The sequence below is a fragment of the Protopterus annectens genome, chromosome 8.part1, assembly GCF_019279795.1.
Source record: "Protopterus annectens isolate FY-2018-M chromosome 8.part1, PAN1.0, whole genome shotgun sequence".
Classification (NCBI taxonomy): Eukaryota; Metazoa; Chordata; order Ceratodontiformes; family Protopteridae; genus Protopterus; species Protopterus annectens.
Genome location: NC_056742.1, coordinates 471,247,173 through 471,270,411, shown reverse-complemented (window position 1 = coordinate 471,270,411; position 23,239 = coordinate 471,247,173). Strand labels below are relative to the sequence as shown.

At 44.7% G+C, this 23,239-nt stretch overlaps 1 protein-coding gene across 1 annotated transcript in view; it reads right to left on the bottom strand.

The window, feature by feature from the left end:
* RPGRIP1L (RPGRIP1 like) overlaps positions 1-23,239 on the bottom strand; it is a 1,932,928-nt gene that overhangs the window by 871,520 nt on the left and 1,038,169 nt on the right. The window lies entirely within an intron of this gene.

Here is a 23,239-nt window from a genome sequence, read left to right as displayed (position 1 = left end):
TTGTATTTGTATAGGGGATGGATGCTGCAGTCCTTAAAATGTCCTCCTTTGGAGGAGTTACCTAGGAACTATGAACGTATCAGTTTGCCGTCCATTCCCTATTGAAATATTACTAGCTTTTTTTAATGCAACACAGGCAGCTTATTCTTCAAGGGCAGCAGGCACTTTACTTGTAGATGAAACAATGAAATCTAAAGTTGTTTACTAGCAGCAACCTCTTCATTAGTTACAGATCTCGTCAATGTGGAATTATTTAGATGTCTTTTACTTCTGCAGAGATTGTGCAGATTTACTGATACTGGTGGACTGTAGACGTAGGAGTAGACTTATGATGGAAATATTCTGAATTGGGCAGTTTTGTCATTACTGGTTGACGCATTTTGTTTCATTGCTTACTGGAAAAATGTTCAAAACAATAAATTTAAAACGCGCTCTAACAAGTGTGCTGTATTATACAAGGAATATAATTTAATAGTCAAGAAGGTATATCAAAGAACATGTGTATGTTTCGTGTGCAAGGGACCTATGATTTGAAAGCAGCCCAAAGGTAATCTTTATCCACCACTGCCCAGATGCATTTTCTTTGAATGTGAGTTTCAATGCTGTTTCAATGAATGTGAGTTTCAAGGGCAGATAAGTTTTAATGCCAAGTCTATTTTCATTGTGAAACTGCATTGCTTTGTTTAGCAGATGTCTATTAGTGTTTGTGCTATAAAATGTAAAATAAGTTTTAAATGAAATCCAAGTAATCATTGCAGAAGTAAAGCAGTATGCACATTACAGTGTTTATGGTAAATAGGGCGAAATAACCAAGTAATGGGACATTGGAATGGCTATGGGGGACTCTGAGGCCATATTCTGGTTGTCTGTTCATCAGGTTACGTTTGAAAGTTGGTGTGGTTACATAATTGTGTATGCAAATGTTATGTTAATCAGCGCACAGATTTGTACCTATTTTTCATGGGCCTTTGTCCAGATTTTTAATGTTTCCAGGTTGAGAGGTATGGATCTAAATATAAAAAATCAGCAATCTAGAAGTACCTGAATTATTTTGCTAGGGTCCTAGTAAACTCTCCTATAAAGATAGAATTAGTATTCAAAAGTTATTTACCCAAACCTGGGAAAGTTCTACATGACCAGGAAGAGATACGCAAATGATGACCTACTAGGTGGCTCCAATCTGGTATGTGGAAAAGACACTAGTGTCTCTTCTGATGACTGGCCAGGATACAGGATCTCAATGGCTAAGATAAGCAGGAACCAGACTTTGAAAGGCAATATAGGGTTAATATTTTGAAGCAGCATCTAACCACAACTGTAACAGACTACAGCTTGAACAAGACTGGAGTAATCTGATCATACCGAAAAGTGCCACTCACACATCTAGCAGTATAGCTCTATAACTACTGTATTAGGGTCATGTTATCATCAACAAGCCCAAGGTAAGCAGCATTACAGTACTTCTGTTGTGGGCTATCCACTGCCTTACTCCATTCTTCCCATACATTCCTTCCTCATAATTAACAGATCACTAGAAAATGTTAATGAAATGCATACGACTCACTACTAGTAAACATTCACCACTGGAAGCTAAAGGTAGAAAACAATGCAACTGTCAAGTTATAAAAATAAGTATCCAAGGCCAGCCTTAGCAAGTCTGGGGCTCAATCTGCACCATTTTTGTGGGGTCCCTAACAATTTCCCCACCAGCCTTCTTCCACCTGCTACTCTTGTTATTTCATATTAAGTATAAGAAAAATACAGTACTACTGCGTATTAAAATAAAACAATATCTTTACTTGCCAGCTTATATTTTCTAAAAAAAATGTTCAAACAGAAGTAGATTATAAACCAGTTGTGGTGATTTAAGTACTCTAAACACACTCTGGGAGGTGGTACAGACAAAACCAAACAGACCATGCTGCTCTAAAGTAAACTCATTTAAAACATGAAAGCCAATAACGTTTTCTCACTCATCACAGTCCCCAGCTCCTCCCTCCCATTCCCAATGTCTTCAGATGCCAGGAAGAGTAGGAAAAATGAGTCACAGGAATGAGCTTGATGGGTTTGGGGAGACTGGGAGTGAATTAATTTTTTTTTTACACTCCACTAAACATTCTTATCTCCTTTTTTCTTTCATGAGCTTCCATTCACCTCTGGGATCTGATCTAAATTGTTGGGAGTCCCCTGTCCAGTTAATTCTCATACCCTGTTACAGTCTGTATGTTTCCAACAGGCAAAAAACTGCTGAACTTCCACTAAATGCCCAACAGCAGCAATGAGACAATACTACTACTACCAATAATAATAATAATTCATCATCATCATCATCATCATCATCATCATCATCATCATCATCTCATGTCCTTCCATAGAAATGGCAATGCTCACGCACTTTACTTATGGAAAGGCACAATAACATGGAAAAACTAACACTGGGAATTGTGCAAACATTATAACAGAGAAGTAGCCGAGAAGCATTGGAAACCTTAACCACAAAGCATTATGATGACGTTTATATCACGTGGGATCACCCATTACCAACAGTTCAAAGAACAGATGCAAACAAGATAGTAGCCTAAGAAAAAACAACACACTGATCATTGAAACTGCTACATCCAGCTATTACAGCATCTTATCTATGGAGAAAGACAAAACTATAAAATAAAAGGATTTTCAAGCTGAAACAAAAGCAATGTGGAAGAAAGATACCACATAGTCCCAACAGTAGTATTAGCAAAAGGACTAATAAAAAAATTTACAATCAGGCTTAAATATGCTACCCATATGAACTGCAGAAAGAGGCAATTCTGGGCACACTGCAAGTGCTGAGAAGAACACTCAAGTCTACCATCAAAGACTGAGACAATACTGATCTTACGAACTTTATGTCCTGACTTCAGAATGGGGTCCATTCCTGTAAAGATATATAAAGAAAAACAAAACTTTTGGATAAGTTAAACCTAGGTGTCTAGCCCAAGGGAGCATTAGAACCATCACTGCCATCTACCCCAAAATTCTGAGAAACTCCTTTGCATATATCAGGTTTATATTGGAGAACCTCAGTAAATTCTGTTGCAGCATTTCTACTATGTTGGGGGAAGAAAGGCTCTTCCCAGGGCAGACTAACATATCTCTGGAACACAATTCTGTGAGAAGAAATGAAAGAACATTTCTGAAAGTTGATTTGAAAACCCAGACTAAGTAAATTATTCTGTACAGTAGCTAATGACTCCTGACAGCTAGAAAAAAGTCTGGAAAGATAAGAACATTGACCAGATATGTGAAAATGTGCATGGCTTGAAGTCTACAATGAATAATGACTGCAGGCAGGCACTTTGTGAGGATGCTTGGTGCAACAGCGTGTCCAAAGGGTAAGACAGAGAACTGATAATGGAAGCCAGTCACAGCAATTCCTAAACACCTGAACTGCTCACCAATGGGGATGTGATGAAATGTATCCTTTTAATCTAACTTTACTATGAATACTAGAGGAGACAGCAGATGCAAAAGGGATTGAAGTTATTATATTTCGAACTTCAGAATCTTGAGAACAGATTTCCAAATGTCCATCACAGGCCTCATTATCATTCTTTCCTTCTCTGGCATCAGAAAAGTCCTTGAATAAAAGCCTTTGACTATCTGACAGGGGACACTGGTTCTCCTGCTCCCAGAACTTTTAGTTATGTACTTACCATAACTTCAGATGTATGGGATCCATCTCGCCTACATTCACAACAGATGGGTTCGGAGCCGATCCATCGGCTCCGACTCGGCAACTAATACACTAGCACGAAGTCTCTCATTGGCTGGGCTACTCCCTATCCCAGGATGCACTACACCTGCTTCCCCAGATCTTGTTTGTTCGCTTTCATACATCCATGCAAACACAGAAAAACTAGTAGTCACTATAACCAACTAAAGTTCTTCAAGAAAGATCACCAAGAAAAAAGGGACTACAGCTCCTCTAAATCCGAATGGAAGGGGGAAGGAGGGTGGGTACTTATGAATGTAGGCGAGATGGATCCCATACATCCGAAGTTATGGTAAGTACATAACTAAAAGATGTAATGGGATCCTATCTCGCCTACATTCACAACAGATGGGACAGCGTCCCTAGCACCTACATCCCGGGTGGCTCACTGGAACACACTCCTGAGAACTGTGGAACCAAAGGAAGCTCTGCCTCGAGAAACCACATCCAATTTGTAATGAGAAATGAAAGTGTGCGGAGAAGTCCAGGTTGCCGCAGCACAAATATCATCTATTGATAACTTGGAGTGAAAAGCTACGGAAGTAGCCATTGCCCTGGTAGAATGAGCCTTGACTGGAAGGGGGAGGTCTTTGTTAGCCTGTGAATAAATAAACATGATACAATCTTTAATCCATTTAGATATGGAGGTTTTTGTTACTGGTTGACCCAATTTGTTCACTGCAAAGGAAACAAACAATTGATTTGATTTCCGCGTTTGAGCGGTTCTATTCAAATAAAAACACAGTTGTCTATGTACGTCCAATTGATGCAAAGTATATTCTGCGTTATTAGAGAATTCTGGAAAAAAGACAGGGAGTTCTATAGTTTGTTGAATACAGAAAGAGGAGGCCACTTTTGGTATGAATGCAGGGTTTAATTTCAATGAAACTCTATGCTTGTGAAAAATCAAATAGGGAGGATCAGAACAAAGAGCTTGAAGTTCTGAAACTCGCCTAGCAGACGTTATGGCTACTAAAAAGGCCGTTTTCCAAGACAGAAATTTTAAATCACAGGTAGCAGCTGGTTCGAAAGGACGGGCAGTTAGGGCAGCAAGAACCATATTCAAATCCCAAGTGGGGACAGGATGAGATAAAGGAGGCCTAAGGAGCCAAGCCCCTTTAAGGAAAGCCTTACAAAGTTTGTGAGACATCAAAGAAGGTTCAAATGAAGCATGAAAATTAGAGATCGCCGCTAGCTGAACCTTAATGGTAGAAACTGAAGAGCCCGATTGAAAAAGGGAGGCCAGAAAATTCAGAACCTCCGATACTGGTGCAGTGAGAGGATCTATACTCCGTTCTTGAGCCCAGAAGGCAAACCTTTTCCATTTACTGGAATAAAGTTTGATGGTGGAAGGTTTATGAGAAGAAGACAGTATGTGGACCACGTCCGGCGAAAGAACATTGTCTCGGACTAAGGATGGAAGTGGAGTAACCATGCTGCCAACTTCAGGGACCTGAGAGACGGATGAAGCCGTCCTGACTGATGAGTCAACAGGTCTGGCACCGGATCCAGAAACCATGGACCTTCTATCGCATGCCTCTGTAGGAAAGGAAACCAAACTTGACGAGGCCAGTGCGGGCAATCAAAATCATCTCGCTCTCCATGTAAATGGCCTTCTGTATCACCCTCGGTAGGAGGGGGAACGGAGGGAAGGCGTAGAGAAGACCGGGGGGCCAAATGTGAGTCAGAGCGTCCCTGGGAATCTGTCCCTGAGAAAGGAACAGTGTGAAGAACTCTCTGCATTTCGCATTGTGAGGGCTGGCAAACAGGTCGCAGCAAGGAAGACCCCATCTGTCGAAGATTTTCGCAGCTATACCCTGGTTGAGGGACCACTCGTGGGGTAAAAGAATGGTCCTGCTTAATCTGTCCGCAATCACATTGGACTTCCCCGGTATGTGCGTTGCCATTAGAAAGCGGTTGGTAGCTACCGCCCAGTGCCAAAGTCTCATGGCTTCTCTGCACAGTGGGTAAGACCTGGTTCCACCTTGCTTGTTTATGTACCACACCACCGACATATTGTCGGATAGGATAGCAATCGGGCCTTGTGGGAGAGCGTGATGGAGAGCTTGGAGTACCAATAGTACCGCTCTCATCTCCAGGACATTGATATGCAAATGCGTCTCCTGGATCTGCCATGTGCCTTGGACTGACCTGTCCAGGTAATGACCCCCCCCACCCTACCTGGGAGGCGTCCGTAGTCACAGTGGCAACGGGACGTTGAGGTATAAAGGGTCGCCCCTGGTCGAGATTTGATTGGAGAAGCCACCAATGCAGATCTCGACGGCAACTTTCCGTGATTATGATTAAGTGGTTCAAGGGAAGTTCCTGATAAGACCATTGAACCGACAGTAGCCATTGTAAAATTCGCATGTGAAGTCTGGCCAAGGGAACTAAAAGTATGGTCGACGCCATAGAGCCCAACAGTTGTAGGATCCGATGGGCCGGGGCTCTTAGTACGGGAAGACAGGATTTGACTTGATCTTGTAGGACCTGAATTCTTGCTGCCCGTAAAAGGCGCGCATCCTTGTTGTGTCTAAGTCTGCGCCTATGAAAGTAATACACTGAGATGGCTGTAGTACAGATTTTTGCAAATTGAACGTGATCCCCAAGAAACGGCCCAAGGTGAACGTGGCTCTGAGCGCTTGGAGTAGTAGATGCTCGGAGGTGGCAGTAAGGAGCCAGTCGTCTAGATAAGGAAACACCTGGAATCCCAGACTTCTCAGGTGAGCAGTTACCACTGCCAGACACTTGGTGAACACCCTGGGGGCTGTGGTGAGACCAAAGGGCAGTGCTCGGAATTGGAAATGACTGACTCCGAGGCGGAAGCGCAGATGTCTCCTGGACGCTTGATGTATCATGATATGGTAATAAGCGTCCTTGAGATCTATGGAGCACATCCAAACACCCTTCTCCAGCAATGGGAGAATGGTTTGTAGGGTGACCATTCGGAACTTGGGCTTTCTGACTGAACGGTTTAGGATGCTGAGGTCCAAGATGGGCCTCAAGTCCCCGGTCTTTTTTGGCACCAAAAAGAATCTTGAGTAAGTCCCTAATCCGATCTGGTCTGCGGGGACCAGTTGGATGACTCCTTTTTGCAGCAGCTTTGAAACTTCTGAGGCTGCGATATCCCGCTGACTGGGTGGCGGGTCCGGGATTTTTCTGGGCTGAGGGGGGGGGTGAGAGAATGGGATGGAGTAACCTCCGGCTATAATCCGAAGCACCCATCGGTCCTGAGTGATACCTTCCCAGGCCTTTAGGTGCTTCGAGAAAAGACCCCCGACTGGCTCCGGAGCTGCACAGCCGGGCAATCCCTCAGGGACTATGGAAGGCTGAAGAGCCACGAAAGGACTCACGGTCTCCAGTGTTGCGAGGGCCTCTGCCGCCTCTGGGACGGCGTCTTCCGGAAGAATTTCCCCCTCCTCTGCCTCTGGAAGGGGAATCCTCCTGCTGAGAGGGGTAAGGCTTCTGAGATCTACGGAACCACATTTTCCCTCCTCTTTTAGCCTTGGGATAAGGCCGAAAGGGAATGGAAAATTGTGCCCCGACAGTCAGAGTCTTACCCTCCTGTTCACAGCGGGTTAGTGTGTCCTTTACCTTGGGTCCAAACAGGAGGACCCATCGAAGGCGTCGGCAAAGGAAGATTTAAAGGCCTCCGCTGAATGACACAGGCGGAGCCAGGCTTGTCTCCGTGAGCAATGCCTGTACCCGATCGACTCGGCCCTTCGGCCGCATAAGAAATGAGCCTCATGGACGAGTTTGAAATGGACGACATTGTAGCCAGCTGAGAGCCAACCGTCTGGGCCAGCTCCTCAGGCAGGTTACCCAAGAGGGTATCGGATAGCTCCTTAATCAGATCCCTCTGAAATCTGGTAAAGTGCGTAAGGTAGTTCAAGGACCTCAGTGTAAAGGCCGCTGAACTGAGGGTGCGCTTTCCGTACCGATCCATGCTCCTAGACTCCTTATTAGGAGGATGGACGGACGTCGAAGCCTCTGCTACATCTTGCTGGGTAGCAGATGCCACCACCAAAGCATCTACAGCCACACCTTTAGTTAGGAACTCTTTTTCAGGGGGCTCCGAAAGGAACTTATTTGGACGAGCAGGCACCGGTTCCACAGAGTCTGGGTGTTCCCACGCCCTTCAACAGATCAAATCCAAGAGCTCATCGAAGGGCGGAGACACCCAGGAGGCGGAGGGCTGAGCGCCGAAGGCCTTCAGGAACACCGACTCATCAGCAGAGGGAGGTTTGGACTGCCAGCCGCCTCGTTGTTTTAGGGCTTCAAGGATGTCTGCAAAGGAGACATCATCCGAGGACGACTTAGGGGACCCCTCTGCATCATCGAGATCAGTGTCGGATGTTAGAGACTCATCAGGGGAGTCAACGTGCTTCCTCTTGCACGATCTTTTCCTGGGGGGTTCTTCCAAAGAGGCTTCAGAAGGACCTCCAGGAGGGGGAGAAACCCCAGTGGGGGTAACCTGAGGCCCCGGGGCTCCGCTGTCTAAGGACAGGGGGACTGCCAACGACCCAGTCTCCGTATGCAGGGAAGGAGCTGGGGAAACCGTGGAGGTAGCCAAGGAAGATTTGGCTAATGCACTCCTCATAGCCCTGAAGGCGGGACCACCAGAATCCTGGGAGGGTCCCACCTCCGTGGCCACGACAGTGGACGGCACTCCCGCTGCCGACGCACCAAGAGGGAGACTTGGGACCGAAAGCATCAATCCCGAAGCCTCCCCCCCAGGGCCGAAGGAAGAAGTCCGTGTACTGAACTCCGACCCAAGAGCCGGAGTTGGAGCAAGGGACGGGCCTGACCCTAACACCTCCACAGGTTCCACCAGCACCGGCTCCAACGGTGCCGAAGCTGTTGGAGGAGGAACCACAGTAGGGGAGTGGACCATCGGCTCCGAAGCCGAATGGGCTGGAGCCGAAACTAGCTTTTGGAACACCGGAGACTGGAAGAGTTGAAGGAGCACCCTGTCGATGTCCGAATCAGACATCTTGGATGATCTAGAGGATACCGATCGGGCCCGAACCGATTTCTCCATCGGCTCCGAAGGGCTCGGGGACCGGCTCCGAATGGACTCAACAACTATCGGCTCCGAGGAAGATCTCAAGGAAATTTCCCTCTGTGCCGATAAGGACTTCGGCTCCGAGGGGGAAGAGTCTGAGCCGGTAACCCTTGTCGGCTCCAATATCAGTGGAGCCGATGAGGGTGACCCGCCTCTCGATGCCCCGGACCTCGGCTCCGAAACCAGAGGGGTCGAGGCTGGAGGCATCGAGGCAGACCGTTCCGACCTCGGCTCCGAAGTCCGTGGAGCCGATGGAGAAGTCTGCTTAGATTTTTTACCGGTCGGTTCCGACTGACTGGTCGGAGCCGATGCTGTCTTCTTTTTAGAAGGAGACGGAGAGGAAGATAAAGCCTCCTCGAAGGAAGGCTTGATTAATCCCTTGAGGATTAATTTGTTCTTCCTCTCCTGGAGGACTCTTGATGAGAAAGCGTGGCACACTACACGATTCTTGTAGGTGCTTGGCACCTAAGCAATAGACGCACGAGGAGTGGTCGTCCGTTATGGACATTTTAAAACCACACCTCGTGCATTTCTTAAACCCGGAGGGTTTGTGTTCTTTAGACATAACGGTCTAAGTGAAAATACTTAGCCAAAAGGTAAAGATAACTTCAACAATTTTAACAAATTTAACAATTTAACAAATATTTTTTTTTTTTAAACTAAACAGTTAAACAGACAGAAAGAGAGAAAGAGAGTCAAGACCCTCTAACTTAAACGGGTACTTGACCCAAGAAAGAGACACTAGTAGCAAAGCAACAGGGGAAGGCCCCTCTAACTAAAACGGGAAACCTTCCCTGACTAAAAAAATCACGAATTTCTCAACAGAAATTAACCAATCACACTTATATAACAACAATAGCTGTTAAAACAGCTTTTGGGTTCAAAGTAAGGAAATTTGTGACAGGAAAAAGCCTAAATAAATAGTACTTAGCCCAGCCAAGTTGAGACCACGTCTAAGCTTGTTAGCGGCAAACGAGATCTGGGGGATTAGTGGTGGTGCATCCTGGGATAAAGATAGCTCAGCCAATAAGAGGCCTCGCTCTATACCATAAGCGTGCCCATCAGTACAGAATGTAGGCGAGATAGGATCACATAACATACATTGTTTAAGTCTAGTGTTACTGGGAAACTTGGAAAGAGGAAGAGGAGGCAACAGGTTGTAAAATGACCTCATTTTGACTTTGGGCACTATCACAAACAGGTTTAGGAAAGAAAGATCCAGAACTGGTCTCCAAGCTTTTTCTTTCTCTGGGACTAGGAACATCATTGAATAAAATTGTTTCCCACCAGGGAAGGAGGAACTGGTTCTATCACTCCTTGGAACAGCATGTGATGAAGAACAGATGTAAACAAAATAACTTGATCTGCAGGATGAGGAATGACCCCCCCCCCACTCCCCCGGAGAGGAGAAATTTCCTCCCACTGCCATCTGTAACCCTGATGAATGATTTTCAGAACCCATTTGTCTGAAACAATATGTTGCCAAAGAGAAAAACTGAGATTCAGACTTTCTGGAAGAGAATGAGGGCCAGAGTGGGAGAGGGGAGTCACAAGGTCTCTTGACCAGTCATTATTACTTGCTGGAGTGTCCCTAGCTTTGGGAGGTATGAGTCTTGTTTTTTGGAAGCATGTTGCCACCTCTCCTTAAACATCTGTTTACCTGAATTCTGTTGAGACTGTTTATTCTTTTTTTGCCAAAATTGGAATAGGAGAAAGAAAATCTCTTGGGCAATTTGGAAAAGGAAGCCTGAGAAATCTTAAGAGATTCTCTGCATTAGCTTGCCCCTCTTATCACATGTTTTTGATCACTTCTGCAGCAGAAGGGTCAAACACAATCTCTATCCAAGGGAGAATTTAGAATCTCATTTTTAGCATCTGGAAGGTTCTGAGAATGCTGTGAGGATATTAGATATTGTTATCTGTGCAGTATGACTGGTTGAAGTTTTATAAATAATTGTAAATTATCCCGTGTTACATATGCCAGCATGACTAGCTATAAATTTGTAAATAAGTTTATGTCTTTTGATTTATCACTCTGATTTATGCAAGATGTTTGAATGTCAGTGTTCTGGCTGACCAAATGTACATTTTTAAACAGAATTCTGAATGTATGTTATGCCAGAGTCAGCTGAACAAGATGTGATGTCATTGTGTGCCACAGCTGGGAGAACAGAATCTTTCCTGCAGCTGTTTGTTTACTTTTCAAAGTCTGATATGAGAGAGTAGAATTCTCATAGCAGCATTCCTGTTATTTTTAAATACCTGCTATAAAAGTAGGTTCTTTGTCTGTTAATGTGCAGTTTTAGTAGTTCAGTTGTTTTCCAGAGCTGTTCAGTAGTAGTAGCCCAGTTGTTTCCAGAGTAGTAGTTCCAGTCGCTGAGGACAGACAACAGCCTGGAGTGTGGACATAATTCCTCATCTTACCTTTAAGAAGTAAGAATATAATTTTGTTTTGCTGAGCTATTTAGATTAGATAGGGACAGTTAATCTTCAGATAGTCAGGGAACTACAAGCTAGTTAGAGGTTTTCTAAAGTCAACGTCAGATCTATCTTACAGTATTATTTTCATATTTCCTGTGTTTGAAATGTTGTTGTTTGCTGGAATCAGTTATTCAGTATTTACATGTTTTAAATCATTTTATTTATTATTAAATATTTTACTACTTCTCATTGTGGCTGGTTATTTAGTGAATACTTTTAATAACTTGAGAGTGCTTATGCTAATGTGATAATACCAGGATCACTCCGAAAAGTCTTACTGCTTGGGTTACATGCTACTATTTGCATCAATGTCTATTTTACCCAATTTAATTGAACACCCCTATTGAATGGTATTGTGGTATCTGACTGGTGGCAGCCATTGCCATGTAATTTGTGTAAAGGAAGACAGCAGGTAAACCTATGCCAGTCTTTCCCAAGAGTGTATGTATGTGTGAATATCAGACATTTAAGAGTTAAGAGTGAGTGTGTTGGATACCTAGAACTGGGACACAGTGCTCTCCAGTGGTTAGTGTGGAGACTCATTTGGGGACCTGGTGTGAAGCATAAAGTCCAGTCCCAGGTTTGGATCCTGGTCCCAGTGTACTCTTACGGGAAATTGTGTATTTTTATCCCTGCTTTCAGTGACACTCTGTTACTGGAGACAGTGTGGAGGGATTGAGACTCCTTATTTACTGCCCCGGAGTAATGAGGGCTCATCACAAATGCAACCAAGCAAACCTCCTTAAAACTATATCAGTGGCCATAGCCCTGGAAGAAGTATCAATAGAGGAGTCATACAAATACTGCAAACAATGAGTAGTGACCAGTGCAAAGGAAGAAACTAAGTTATTTAAAGTAGATGTTTTTCACAAGAAGAAACTGCAGATAAAACATTCTTCATACTTTCATAATATATCAGAATAAACTTTAACATATGAGCCTGATAATTTAAAATTCTGAAATTCAAAGTGGCAGAAGTATGCACTTTTTTCCCATATCTAGCAATAATTCTAAGTGCTGAGCTGCAGAGGAGTCAACTAAGGTTATAGCTGTCAGGTCAAGTTTGGGAATACTGTCTAAAAATCTAAAAGACTGAGGAAATTTATGGAACTTTATACATCCTATCTCCGTTTTTAGGGACAGCTCTCTGACTATCAGGAAAGTTGCAGGCAGTAAGACACGCATCCTCTAAAGCAGACAGGACAGAATAAATGGGTCTATAACAACTCATAATATTTTCTGAGGGACTGAGAAACTTCAGTGTTCCCCCAATGAAAACACTGGGACATTCTAGCAATAGTCTCAAAGAAAGAGAAACCCCCACAGAGAGAATCAGAAAGAGAGCTCTCCTCTTAAGTCAGATTCAGAAATCTGAAGACGAAACCCTGCATCTGTTCCTGTATCTTCCTGCTCTGATTCAGAATCTTGAATTGCTTCAGGAAAGGATGCATCCCTCTTTCTTTTACCAGAATTTACTCTACAAGAAGGATCAATAGCCGGAATCAAACCCTAAGCTAGTCCCAGGTCCCAGCATACTCGTCCTATCCAAAGAAATTTAAGGCTGCATAGATACATGCTTGGTTTTCTGTTTCTTTTTGACAGAAAAATGGGACCAACTGTGTTACTAATGGCAGCTACTGCTGCTTCTCCATTGATAGGTGCAGCATTCTAACATAACAGGGAAACCTTCCCTGTTCCATTCTCCCAGGAGAACAGCCACAGAGGACATGGCTAACCCCCAGTCCATAGTGGCTGTAGGTCGTAAACCAGAAAAAGATGAGTGGTCTGAAGTACAACAAATGGCCACAGCACAGCACAGTCACCCTCCTATGGCTAAAGCAAATTGCTAGCGTGGTGGCAAAGCCTGTTTGCTTAACTTTTTCTTTTTGTGACTGGAGGAAGGACTGAACATGAAAGTGACAATCTCTTCCATGGTCAAGTAAAAAATTATACCTCCATCCTAGGGAAAACAAGTAATAATGCCAGTAAAACTACCACTCCACAAAAAAAAATTTTGACAGGAAAAAACATAGTAAAAAGTACTTAAAAACAGTATGGCAGCCCCCACAAACTTAAACAAAACGTATCCACAGAAAGTAGTTTATCAGTTAGATAACACTACTTTTAATGTGACAGAAATGAGTGCTTCATTTAAAACCACATTACAGTCTGAAGACAGTTCATTAAAAGACAACACTCCTAGCTTTAAAATAACTTTTCTGAAAGGGAAAATAAAAAAATCAGTAAAAAAAAAAAAAAAAAAAATGCAAGTTTTTTTCTCCAAAGGGAACCTATCTGCCAAGAAAGCACAAGCTGACCTTCGCTCTTCAAAAGCTTCAGAGGAGGGTACTATTTGGTGGCAGTAAAGCTCTGAAGGGCTTCACAGCCAAACTTGTCTTTTAGTCAGCTCAATCGAAGCTACTGGACAGTTTGGGCATGTGGAAGGTGCCCTGAAGCTTTGGAAGCTGTCTTCATAGGTTCATAGGTTCTAACTAGGCTATCTGCCCTAGGGCATTTATAAGCCTAGCCAGAGTGTGTTTGGCTTTCGCCACCCATTTTAAATTAATTTTGCTATGCCCTTTTTCGAGGTTAGTATACTGTGCCTCTGTCTAACAGTGACACAGAAGTGATACCCGGGGTAAACCTACGATCTCCCATCCACTCATCAAGATTCCTCTTGAAGAGAGTCAATGAGGAACTCTGCCTAACCTGGACTGGGATTTTATTCCAGAGTGAAGGGAGCCTCTAGGTTATGAATCTGTCCCTCCAGCATGTCCTATTTATTTCAGTGCTGAGGTTCAAGTCTCTCGAGCTGCACTCGATGGGATTTGGATTTTCTGAGGTGCAGCATGTCCATTAATTCCGGGTTGGACATGGCTTTATACGTCAGGCACAGATCGCCTCTGAGCAGGCGGTATGCCACTGAGCAGAGCTGGAGTTTCTTTAACCAGGCAGCATATGGCATCTGTTTGAGCCCTTTGATCCTCTTGGTGAGGTACTTTTGGTGTCTTTCCAGTTGCTGCAGGTGTCTGGTAAGGTACATCCCAAAAGGGGCATTGTACTCAATTATGGGCCTGATGAGGGATGAGTAAAGAGGCACAATGACCTCCCCTTATCTAGATGCAAATCCCTTCACGATTAGGTGGGCTATATAAAATGTTTTTCTAACCACTTTGGCCACGTGGTTGTCAAATGAGAGATTGCTATCAACTTGGGTCCCCAGGTCCCTAATTACTTCTTCTGTACTTAATGGATTACCACCTATGTGGTAATTTGTGGGCACTTTGTTTTTGCCAAAGGGGATGACTATACACTTTTTGGCATTTAGCTTGAGGCCATGGCTCTGGCACCAGTTGTCTGTTTCTATGAGGCCCTTTTGGAGGATGCTTGTGTCGGCTGGAGAGTCGATTATGGCGCCCAGTTTGCAGTCATCTGCGAACTTGGTCAGCCACAGTCCTTCCGTGTTGGCCTGTACCTCTGAGAAATATACACCGAACAAGAGAGGTCCCAGGACTGAGCCTTGTGGGATGCCACTTGTAACTGGTTTGGAGTCTGACATGGCTCCAGCAATTCTAACCATGTGGGTTCTGTCCTTGAGCCAGTTTGCAACCCATCTAGTGACATTGGGGTTTATATTTAAGCTGGTGAGCTTATCTATAATGCCCGAGTGGGGTATTGTATCGAAGGCTTTTGCGAGGTCCAGGTAGGCTGTGTGGACCACCTTCCCCTCGTCAATGGTCTTGGTGACTGTTTCAAAGAAATCAACCATGTTTCCTGTTATATCCTTGGCAGGAAATACATATAAAACAGTAGCCTCACTCTGAATATAACATAATTTAAGATCTATATCTTAAATGTATATATTGTAAATAGCTTACTAACTTGTCCTCTTTCCCCTAGCTGGGGGGTGATTCTCTCTACTGACAACTCTTAAAGTTTGATGCTATTTAACTAAAAACATCCACACTTCATATCCTGAATGGTGATGTATTCACCCCACCTTTTCTATTTCTTAACTGTCTGTCTCAAATCTATACTTTTTAAATAATGTACGTTCCACCTATATTCACCCCTCAATGCAAAATTATGTTTACAAATATCAGTTTATAACTACGTTCAAATGAATAACTACATTCAAATGAATTACAATTATTTTATAACCTTGCTCACTTCATCTACTTCCTCAGTGCAACTAATCCTCTGTTCAACTTGTCCCAATTCTAGTATATATGTATGTATGTAATGCACGTTCCACTATTTTTTGATTGTACTCTAAGTTTTACTGTGTAATATTATTTCTTTGCTTATTGTTACTGTGTTTCATGGAGGTTTTCTCCCCGGGCGTCCACTTGAAAACGGGCTCCTTGAGCCCAGTGGACCTCCCCGGTCATCAAACTGGAAATAAATGAATAAATATAACTAAAGCTACTGCAAGAGTGATCAATATGAAGAACATCAAGTGGTTCTAACAAAGTGAACCACTGACAGCCCCTTTCCCCAAGTACAGTATCCTGTCCCAAACACAATCTAGACCAAAATGTTAGTTAGAAATTAAAACATTTCACAAAAAATGTTCACATAAGCATTAACAAAACACTCCTTTAAAAATGCAATGCCAGTCCTAAAATGAAGTTTCCTTGCAAAAATACCATAATTCTTTCCAAAACATACAAGTTTTCTACAGAAAAATAAATACGGTAGAAGGTTTTCTCAGCAGGGGAATTATCTGCACAGCCTTGAAGGATTGGTAGCTGAATGATAGTTCCATGGAGCTCACCAAGGCAGTAATCTTCACAGTCAAACAAGCTCTGAGGACATTCATATTTCTACTGTCTTTAAACAAAACTCTTCTCAAGCTCCTATAAATTATAGAGTGAGGAAGGCACCGTAAAGATTTAAAAGATGGACGGTGACAAGGTGTCACAGTGTCACTTCAACAGTGACAATCATCTAGAGCCAAGATTTATGCTGCTGGGTGGCTAACCCTGCCATAGTAGTTCTTCCACACCATATACTCCTATACACACACATGCACACATTACGCACCTATGGCCAATTTAGAGCATCTAATACACCTACTGCATGCCTTTGGAATATGGGAGGAAACCGGGGCACTCAAAAGAAACTCATGCAAACAAAGGGAGGAAATGCAGACTCCACAAAGAAGGCACTCCAGACGAGACTTGAACCAGGGAATCTCTTGCTCTGAGGTGGCAACACTATCCTATGTGCCACTGTGCCACCCCAGCAATATAAACCCTGGCTCCAGATGACTGTCACTTTTGAAGTGACACCCTGACCCTATGTGCAAAAATGGGAAAAAGGGTTGTGGATAGATGGTGACAAAGGATACAACTCAAATAGATTAGGCTACATATTGAACATCTGTGGTATTCCTGCACTACATTAATAAGCCAAACTATTTCTGTTAATGTTCTTTAATCTTTCAACCAAGGAAAATCATTCTTCTATCCACATCTGCCTTCCTCCACTCAAAACACACACACACAAAGAACTAGTGTTTCACTTTTTGGGGGATTATTTTGCTCCTATGTACAGCAGCAACAACTGTTTCTCTGCCATATCATTGAACTAGTAATATTCTGTCACAAGTCTTGGGGATCAGAACTTATCTCACATCACAGCATCTATTCACAGGTTCTTAGTTAAATACAAGGCTAATTGCCCTTGCAAGTCATTTTAAGCCTAGCCAACTTCCCTTTTTTGTGCTCACAATAACCTATTCCATTTGGTTATAGATTGGCCTTACCCCATCCCATGGTTGATAAAAAGAAGTTATGTACCTACCATAACGTTCCATGTTAGTTGTCTTCTTCTCGCCTTCTTTCTTGCTGGTTGGGTTCGGAGCCGATCTTCGGCTCCGACTCGGCCATCTTCAAAAGCTCGAGAGCTGTTTACTGGCTCGAGGCCACCCCATATCCCATGATGCCTGGCGCTAGATACCCAGATCTCGTTTGGTAAGTCTAACTGCAGACATAATAAGGAGAGAATCCTATCCTAGAATGTATAAATCCTACCAGTGAGGCTACTAGGCAGAAAGGAATAGCCAGAGAAGGCTCAGCCAGTGAAAACAATAAGGAACTCTTCTCAGTATACTACGATAGGGGGATGGGGGGGGGTGGGACGCAAGAAAGAAGGCGAGAAGAAAACAACTAACATGGAACATTATGGTAGGTACATAACTTCTTTATATTAAGTTGTCTATCTCGCCTTCATTCTTGCTGGTTGGGACAGCGTCCCTAGCACCTAAAATCTTGGTTGGCTCATCGGAACAAACTCTTCAGAACAGTGGAACCAAAATCAGCTCTGCTCCTGGAAACCACATCCAACTTATAATGTGAAATGAAAGTATGCGGGTTGGCCCACGTAGCTGCAACACAAATAGATTCCATGGGCAACCTAGCCTGAAAGGCCACAGAAGTGGCTAAAGCTCTGGTAGAGTGACCTTTTGGTTTAACAGGCAATTCTTTATTCCTCAGTTGATAGATAAATGTAATGATAGTAGTCAACCACCTGGATAAGGTTACTGTTGAGACTGAAGACCTTGTTTACCCTCAGCATAAGAAAGAAAAAGTTGGTCCGATTTTCTGATGTCCTTAGTTCTATGCAGATAAAAGCGTAGTTGCCTGTGAACATCTAACTGATGCAATTTATATTCTGCCCTGTTGGAATGGTTGGGAAAAAACACGGGAAGGTCTATGGACTGTTTCAAGTAATTCTCTGAAGAGACTTTAGGAAGGAAGGAAGGGTTAGTCCTGAGAGCAACCCTGTCATTGTGGAACACTAGGTATGGAGGATGGATACAAAGAGCCTGAAGTTCCGAAACTCTTCTGGCTGAAGTAATAGCTACCAGAAAGAGGGTTTTCCAAGATAGAAACTTCAGGGAACAAGATGCTGCAGATTCAAAGGGGGGCAAAATTAGAGAAGCTAGAATCAAATTTAGATCCCATGGAGGTGGAGGATCTCTCAGGGGGGCTAAGCAGAGTGGTCCCTTTGAGAAAGGCTTTAGATAGTTTATGAGACATGATATTACTTTCTGACAGGCCAATGTGAAAATCTGAAATTGCAGCTAACTGAACTCTAATTGTAGTGGAAGAGGACCCAGCATGAAAGAGTTCAACAAGGAATTCCAAAACGTGGTGTACAGGGGCTGAAAAGGGGTCTATACTCTTAGCCTCTGCCCAGGAAGAAAAACGTTTCCACTTACTAGCATAAGTTTTTCTAGTCGTAGACTTGTGCGATGATAAAATAATTTTGCCCACAGAGGGGGAGATATCAGGAAGCCTGGCTAAAGTTGGAAGTGGAGCAACCAAGCAGTGAGCTGGAGAGATTGCAGGGACTGATGCAGCCTGCCCTATTGATGGATCAGAAGGTCTGGAACTAGGTCCAGAGTCCAAGGCTGCTTGAGAAGATGATGATGCAGGAACGGGAACCATATTTGTCGAGGCCAGTAAGGAGCAATGAGGATCATTTTGCAACCCAATATGGTAGCTTTCTGTATTAGCTTCAGGATTAGGGGAAACGGAGGGAATGCATAAAGAAGTCCCTGAGGCCAATCGTGTACTAGAGCATCTCTGGGGGAATGTCCGGGAAGTGGAAGGAGAGAGAAGAAATTGCTGCACTTGGTGTTGAAGGGGGTGGCAAAAAGGTCGCAGCAAGGTTGGCCCCATTTGTGGAAAATTTGATCCGCAACTATCTCATTCAGAGACCACTAGTGAGGCATGAGAATTGCTCTGCTCACCCTGTCTGCTATAATGTTGGACCTCCCAGGGATGTGCGTTGCGATCAGAAACCATTGGGAAGAGATCACCCACTGCCAGAGTCTGAGTGCTTCTCAGCATAGGCGGTAGGACCTGGTTCCGCCCTGCTTGTTGATGTACCACACTACTGACATATTGTCCGTTTGAATTGCAATGGTCCCGGTAGGAAGAAAGTCCTGAAGAGCCTGCAATGCTAAAAGCACGGCTCTCATCTCCAAGATGTTTATATGCAGATGGTACTCGTGAGGTTGCCAGGTGGCTTGGACTGTTCTGCCCTGATAATGCCCCCCCACCCAATCAGGGAGGCATCCATGGTTACCGTAGCAACTGGAGGGGAGAGTACAAATGGTCTGCCCTGGGGTACTGATGTGCAGACCATCCACCATGCAAGGTGCTTTTTGCATGCTTCTGTGATCATAATCATGTGAGACATAGGAAGCTGCTGGAAGGACCATTGGGTGAAAAGAAGCCACTGGAGAATCCTCATGTGAAAACAAGCTAGAGGAACGAGCATGATCGCTGCTGCCATGAGACCCAGGAGTTTGGAGGACGAACCTGGCTTGAATTCTTTTGCATGCTAATAAAACCTGCACATGTTGGTGAATCGCTAATACCCTGACTAGTGGAAGGCTCATTGACATGTCTTTTGTATTTAAATTTGCGCCTATAAAGGTGATAGACTGACAGGGCGACAATGAAGATTTTTCTAAATTTATAGTGATACCTAGCCTGGAGCAAGTCTCGATAGTGTAGTCTCTGGCTTGCAGAAGGTGATGCCTGGTGGTAGCAGTGAGGAGCCAGTCGTCTAGATATGGAAATATCTGGAATCCTTGCTGTCTCAGGTGAGGGGTAACTACTGCCATACATTTGGTGAACACCCTGGGGGCTATGGTGAGACCAAAGGGCAGAGCTCTGAACTGATAATGGCTGGCTCCCAGCTGGAAGCAAAGGAATCTTCTGGAGTGTCTGTCCATTTTGATGTGGTAGTACGCATCCTGAAGATCTATAGAGCACATCCAATTGTCCTGACCCAGAAAGGGTAAAATGGACTGTAGCGTGACCATCCAAAACTTTGTTCTTTGTACAGATATGTTCAGTCTGCTGAGATCCAGAATGGGTCTCCAGTCCCCTGTCTTTTTTGGTACCAAAAAGAACCTTGAGTAAATTCCAGATCCTTGCTGGTCTGCTGGGACTTGCTGGATGGCCTGTTTTCTTAGCAGTTTTGAAACTTCTTGTACTGCTTGATCCCTTAGATTGGGTGGAACATCTGGAAGGGACTTGTTTAACAATAAGGGAGTGCGAACAAAGGGAATTCTGTAGCCTGCGGATATAAGGGACTGTACCCATTTGTCTTGTGTTATGTCTTGCCAGGCTCTTTGGTACAGAGATAATCTTCCCCCGACTGCCTCCAGAGGTGAGCAGCCAGGCAACCCTTCAGGGATGCTGGAAGGGCTTCTCAGAGAAAGATTCTCTGTTGCCCTGGTTTTGCGGACCCCCTCTGCCAAGAGGGTGGTGTCTATTATTGTTCCCTCCTCTGCCCCTGGATGGGAATTCACCACGTGTGTCTGGCAAGGCTCCCTGGGATTTCCAGAACCACATCTTTCCACTCTTCTGACCCTTGGGGTATGGTCTGGAAGGAGTGGAAAAATGGACTCCCATGGCAGAGAGAGTCTTGCCTTCCTGTTCACACCTGGTTAGGGTGTCCTTCACCTGTGATCCGAAGAGAGCGGAACCATCAAAGGGGGTATTGGTGAAAGACGCTCTGAAGGGTTCCGCAAAATTACATAGCCACATCCATTCATGCCTCCTAAGGGCAACGCCTGTGCCTGCGGCTCTGCTTGCACTACTGGTTGCATAAGAAATGAGCCTCATGGAGGAGTTCACCACTGTATTAAGAGTCACCAGCTGGGAGGCTACCTTAGCCTGGGCCCCCTCAGCTGATGGATCTTGGAGGGCATCTCCAAGCTCTTTAAGGAGATCCCTTTCAAGATGGGTAAAGTGGCACAAATAATTCCGAGACCTCATGGAAAAGGTCGCTGAAGAGAACATCCGCTTCCCATATCTGTCCATCGTCCTGGTCTCCTTGTTAGGGGGATGGACAGTTGAAGTTTCGGCCAACTCCTTCTTTGTGGCTGCCACTACCACCATGGCATCAATGGGAACACCTTTAGTCAAAAACTGTTTATCCTGTGGTGCAGTTATGAATTTAGCGGGTCTTCTGGGGGTCGGTTTCACTGTGTCTGGAGCTGACCATGCCTTCAGAGCCACCACAGACATCAGTGGGTCGAAAGGCGAAGACACCCAGGAGGTGGAAGGTCGGGATCCAAACGCATTCAGGAATACCGACTCATCCTTGGAAGGGCTTAGGGTAGTCCAGTTCCCCCTCTGCCTAAGCATCTCAAGGATGTCTGAAAAGGAGACATCTTCAGAGGGGGATCTCTGGGACCCTTCCGAATCCTCTAAGTATGTATCTGATGTGATAGACTCAGGGGAGTCAACATGCTTCCTCTTGAATTTCCTCTTACGAGGTGGCTCCTCTGAATGATCAGGGGAGGCCTCGGAAGAGGAAGATACACCCAAGGGGGTGCCCTGGAGCATTGGTTCCCCATGCCTGGGGTCTGGAGGAGGGGCAGGGGCAGACGCAGGCACCCTAGTGGGAGGAGCCGATGGGGATGATCGTGGGGCTGAATCAGGGGCAACACACTCCTCATGACCTTGAAGGTGTCCCTGTTCGGATGCCGAGAAAGCTCCAGTTCCGAAGAGATCGGAATCTCTCTCTCCGCATCGAGGGGGACGGCTCCGAAGCCGACGTAGGAGCCAAGCTCACCTGCACCGATGCTCCGAGGGGGAGAACAGGGTCGGACAAGGGTCCGATGCCACTCGCCCCCTAGGAGCCAACGAGGGAGTCTCAGCACCCAGATCCCTCCAAGGACGGTACCAAGGAAGTGATCGGAGCTGACGACGGAACCAAAGGAGAAGGTATCGGGGCTGCCGGTTCCACTACTCGAACCCCAATGAACTCCAGCTTCGAGCTCAAGGGAGGAGTCGGAGGAGGAATAACTGCAAACATGGACGGATCCGACACCTGATGAGGGGGGCTGGACAACATTTTAGCTAGGGCCTGCAATTTCAAAAGCCTACTGACCACTCTCTCCACGTCATGATCTGAAAGCCTTGAGGACCGAGAACAGTGGGAGGACCGATGACTGTGCTCCGGTTGGAGCAGAGGAGACCACGGAGCCGAGCGTATCAACTCGAGGGAGGGAGACTTAGATCTCTTTCTACTCCCCGATGGCTCCGAAGTGCGTATCAGAACCGACTGGGAGGAAAGCATATAGGTTCCGGCCGGAACCAAGGTAGAAGTACCAGCTTCACCCAATGATGGCTCTGAACTGGGAGCCGAAGATTTAGGTGGCTTAGAGGACTTCACGGGCTGAGCCTTAGCCGGTGAATCCTGGGGCTTAAGTAAACCCCATAGGATTAACTTATTTTTACGCTCCTGCAGGACTCTTGGGCTGAAAGCATGGCAAACTGAACAAGAGTCCTGCAGGTGCACAGTGCCCAGACAATAGACACAAGAACTGTGACCATCTGTCAGAGACATCTTCTGACAGCATGAGTCACACTTCTTGAATCCGGACACCTTGGTATCCTTGGACATCCCTGAAAGAAAGGAACACCAAGACCAACACACAAAAAATAGGAGATAACTATCTATCACAGACACTAAAGTTACCACACCCAAAAAACAGCAATGAAATACAAACAATATTCTATGCTACCAACTAACAAATAAGTCTAAACTAGGTAATTACTAATTTTTTTTTTTTTTTTTTTTTTGGAAAAGAGAAAAAAAAAAGGTTAGCCTCTAATTTAAATGACTACCTGTGAGGGTGGGGGAGGGGAAAACTCTCTAACTAAAATGAATTTTCTGAAGGGAAGGGGAGAGACTTTTCAGAAAGAAATTATAGATACAAACAAGACTAAGAAAGGTTGTAATTACACAAACAATCTACACAAAAAACCCTAATAATTTTTATCAAAAATATAGATAAACAATGAAAATATATGACCTGAGCCAGTACGACAACCGCGCAGCAGAAGCGACAAACGAGATCTGGGTATCTAGCGCCAGGCATCATGGGATATGGGGTGGCC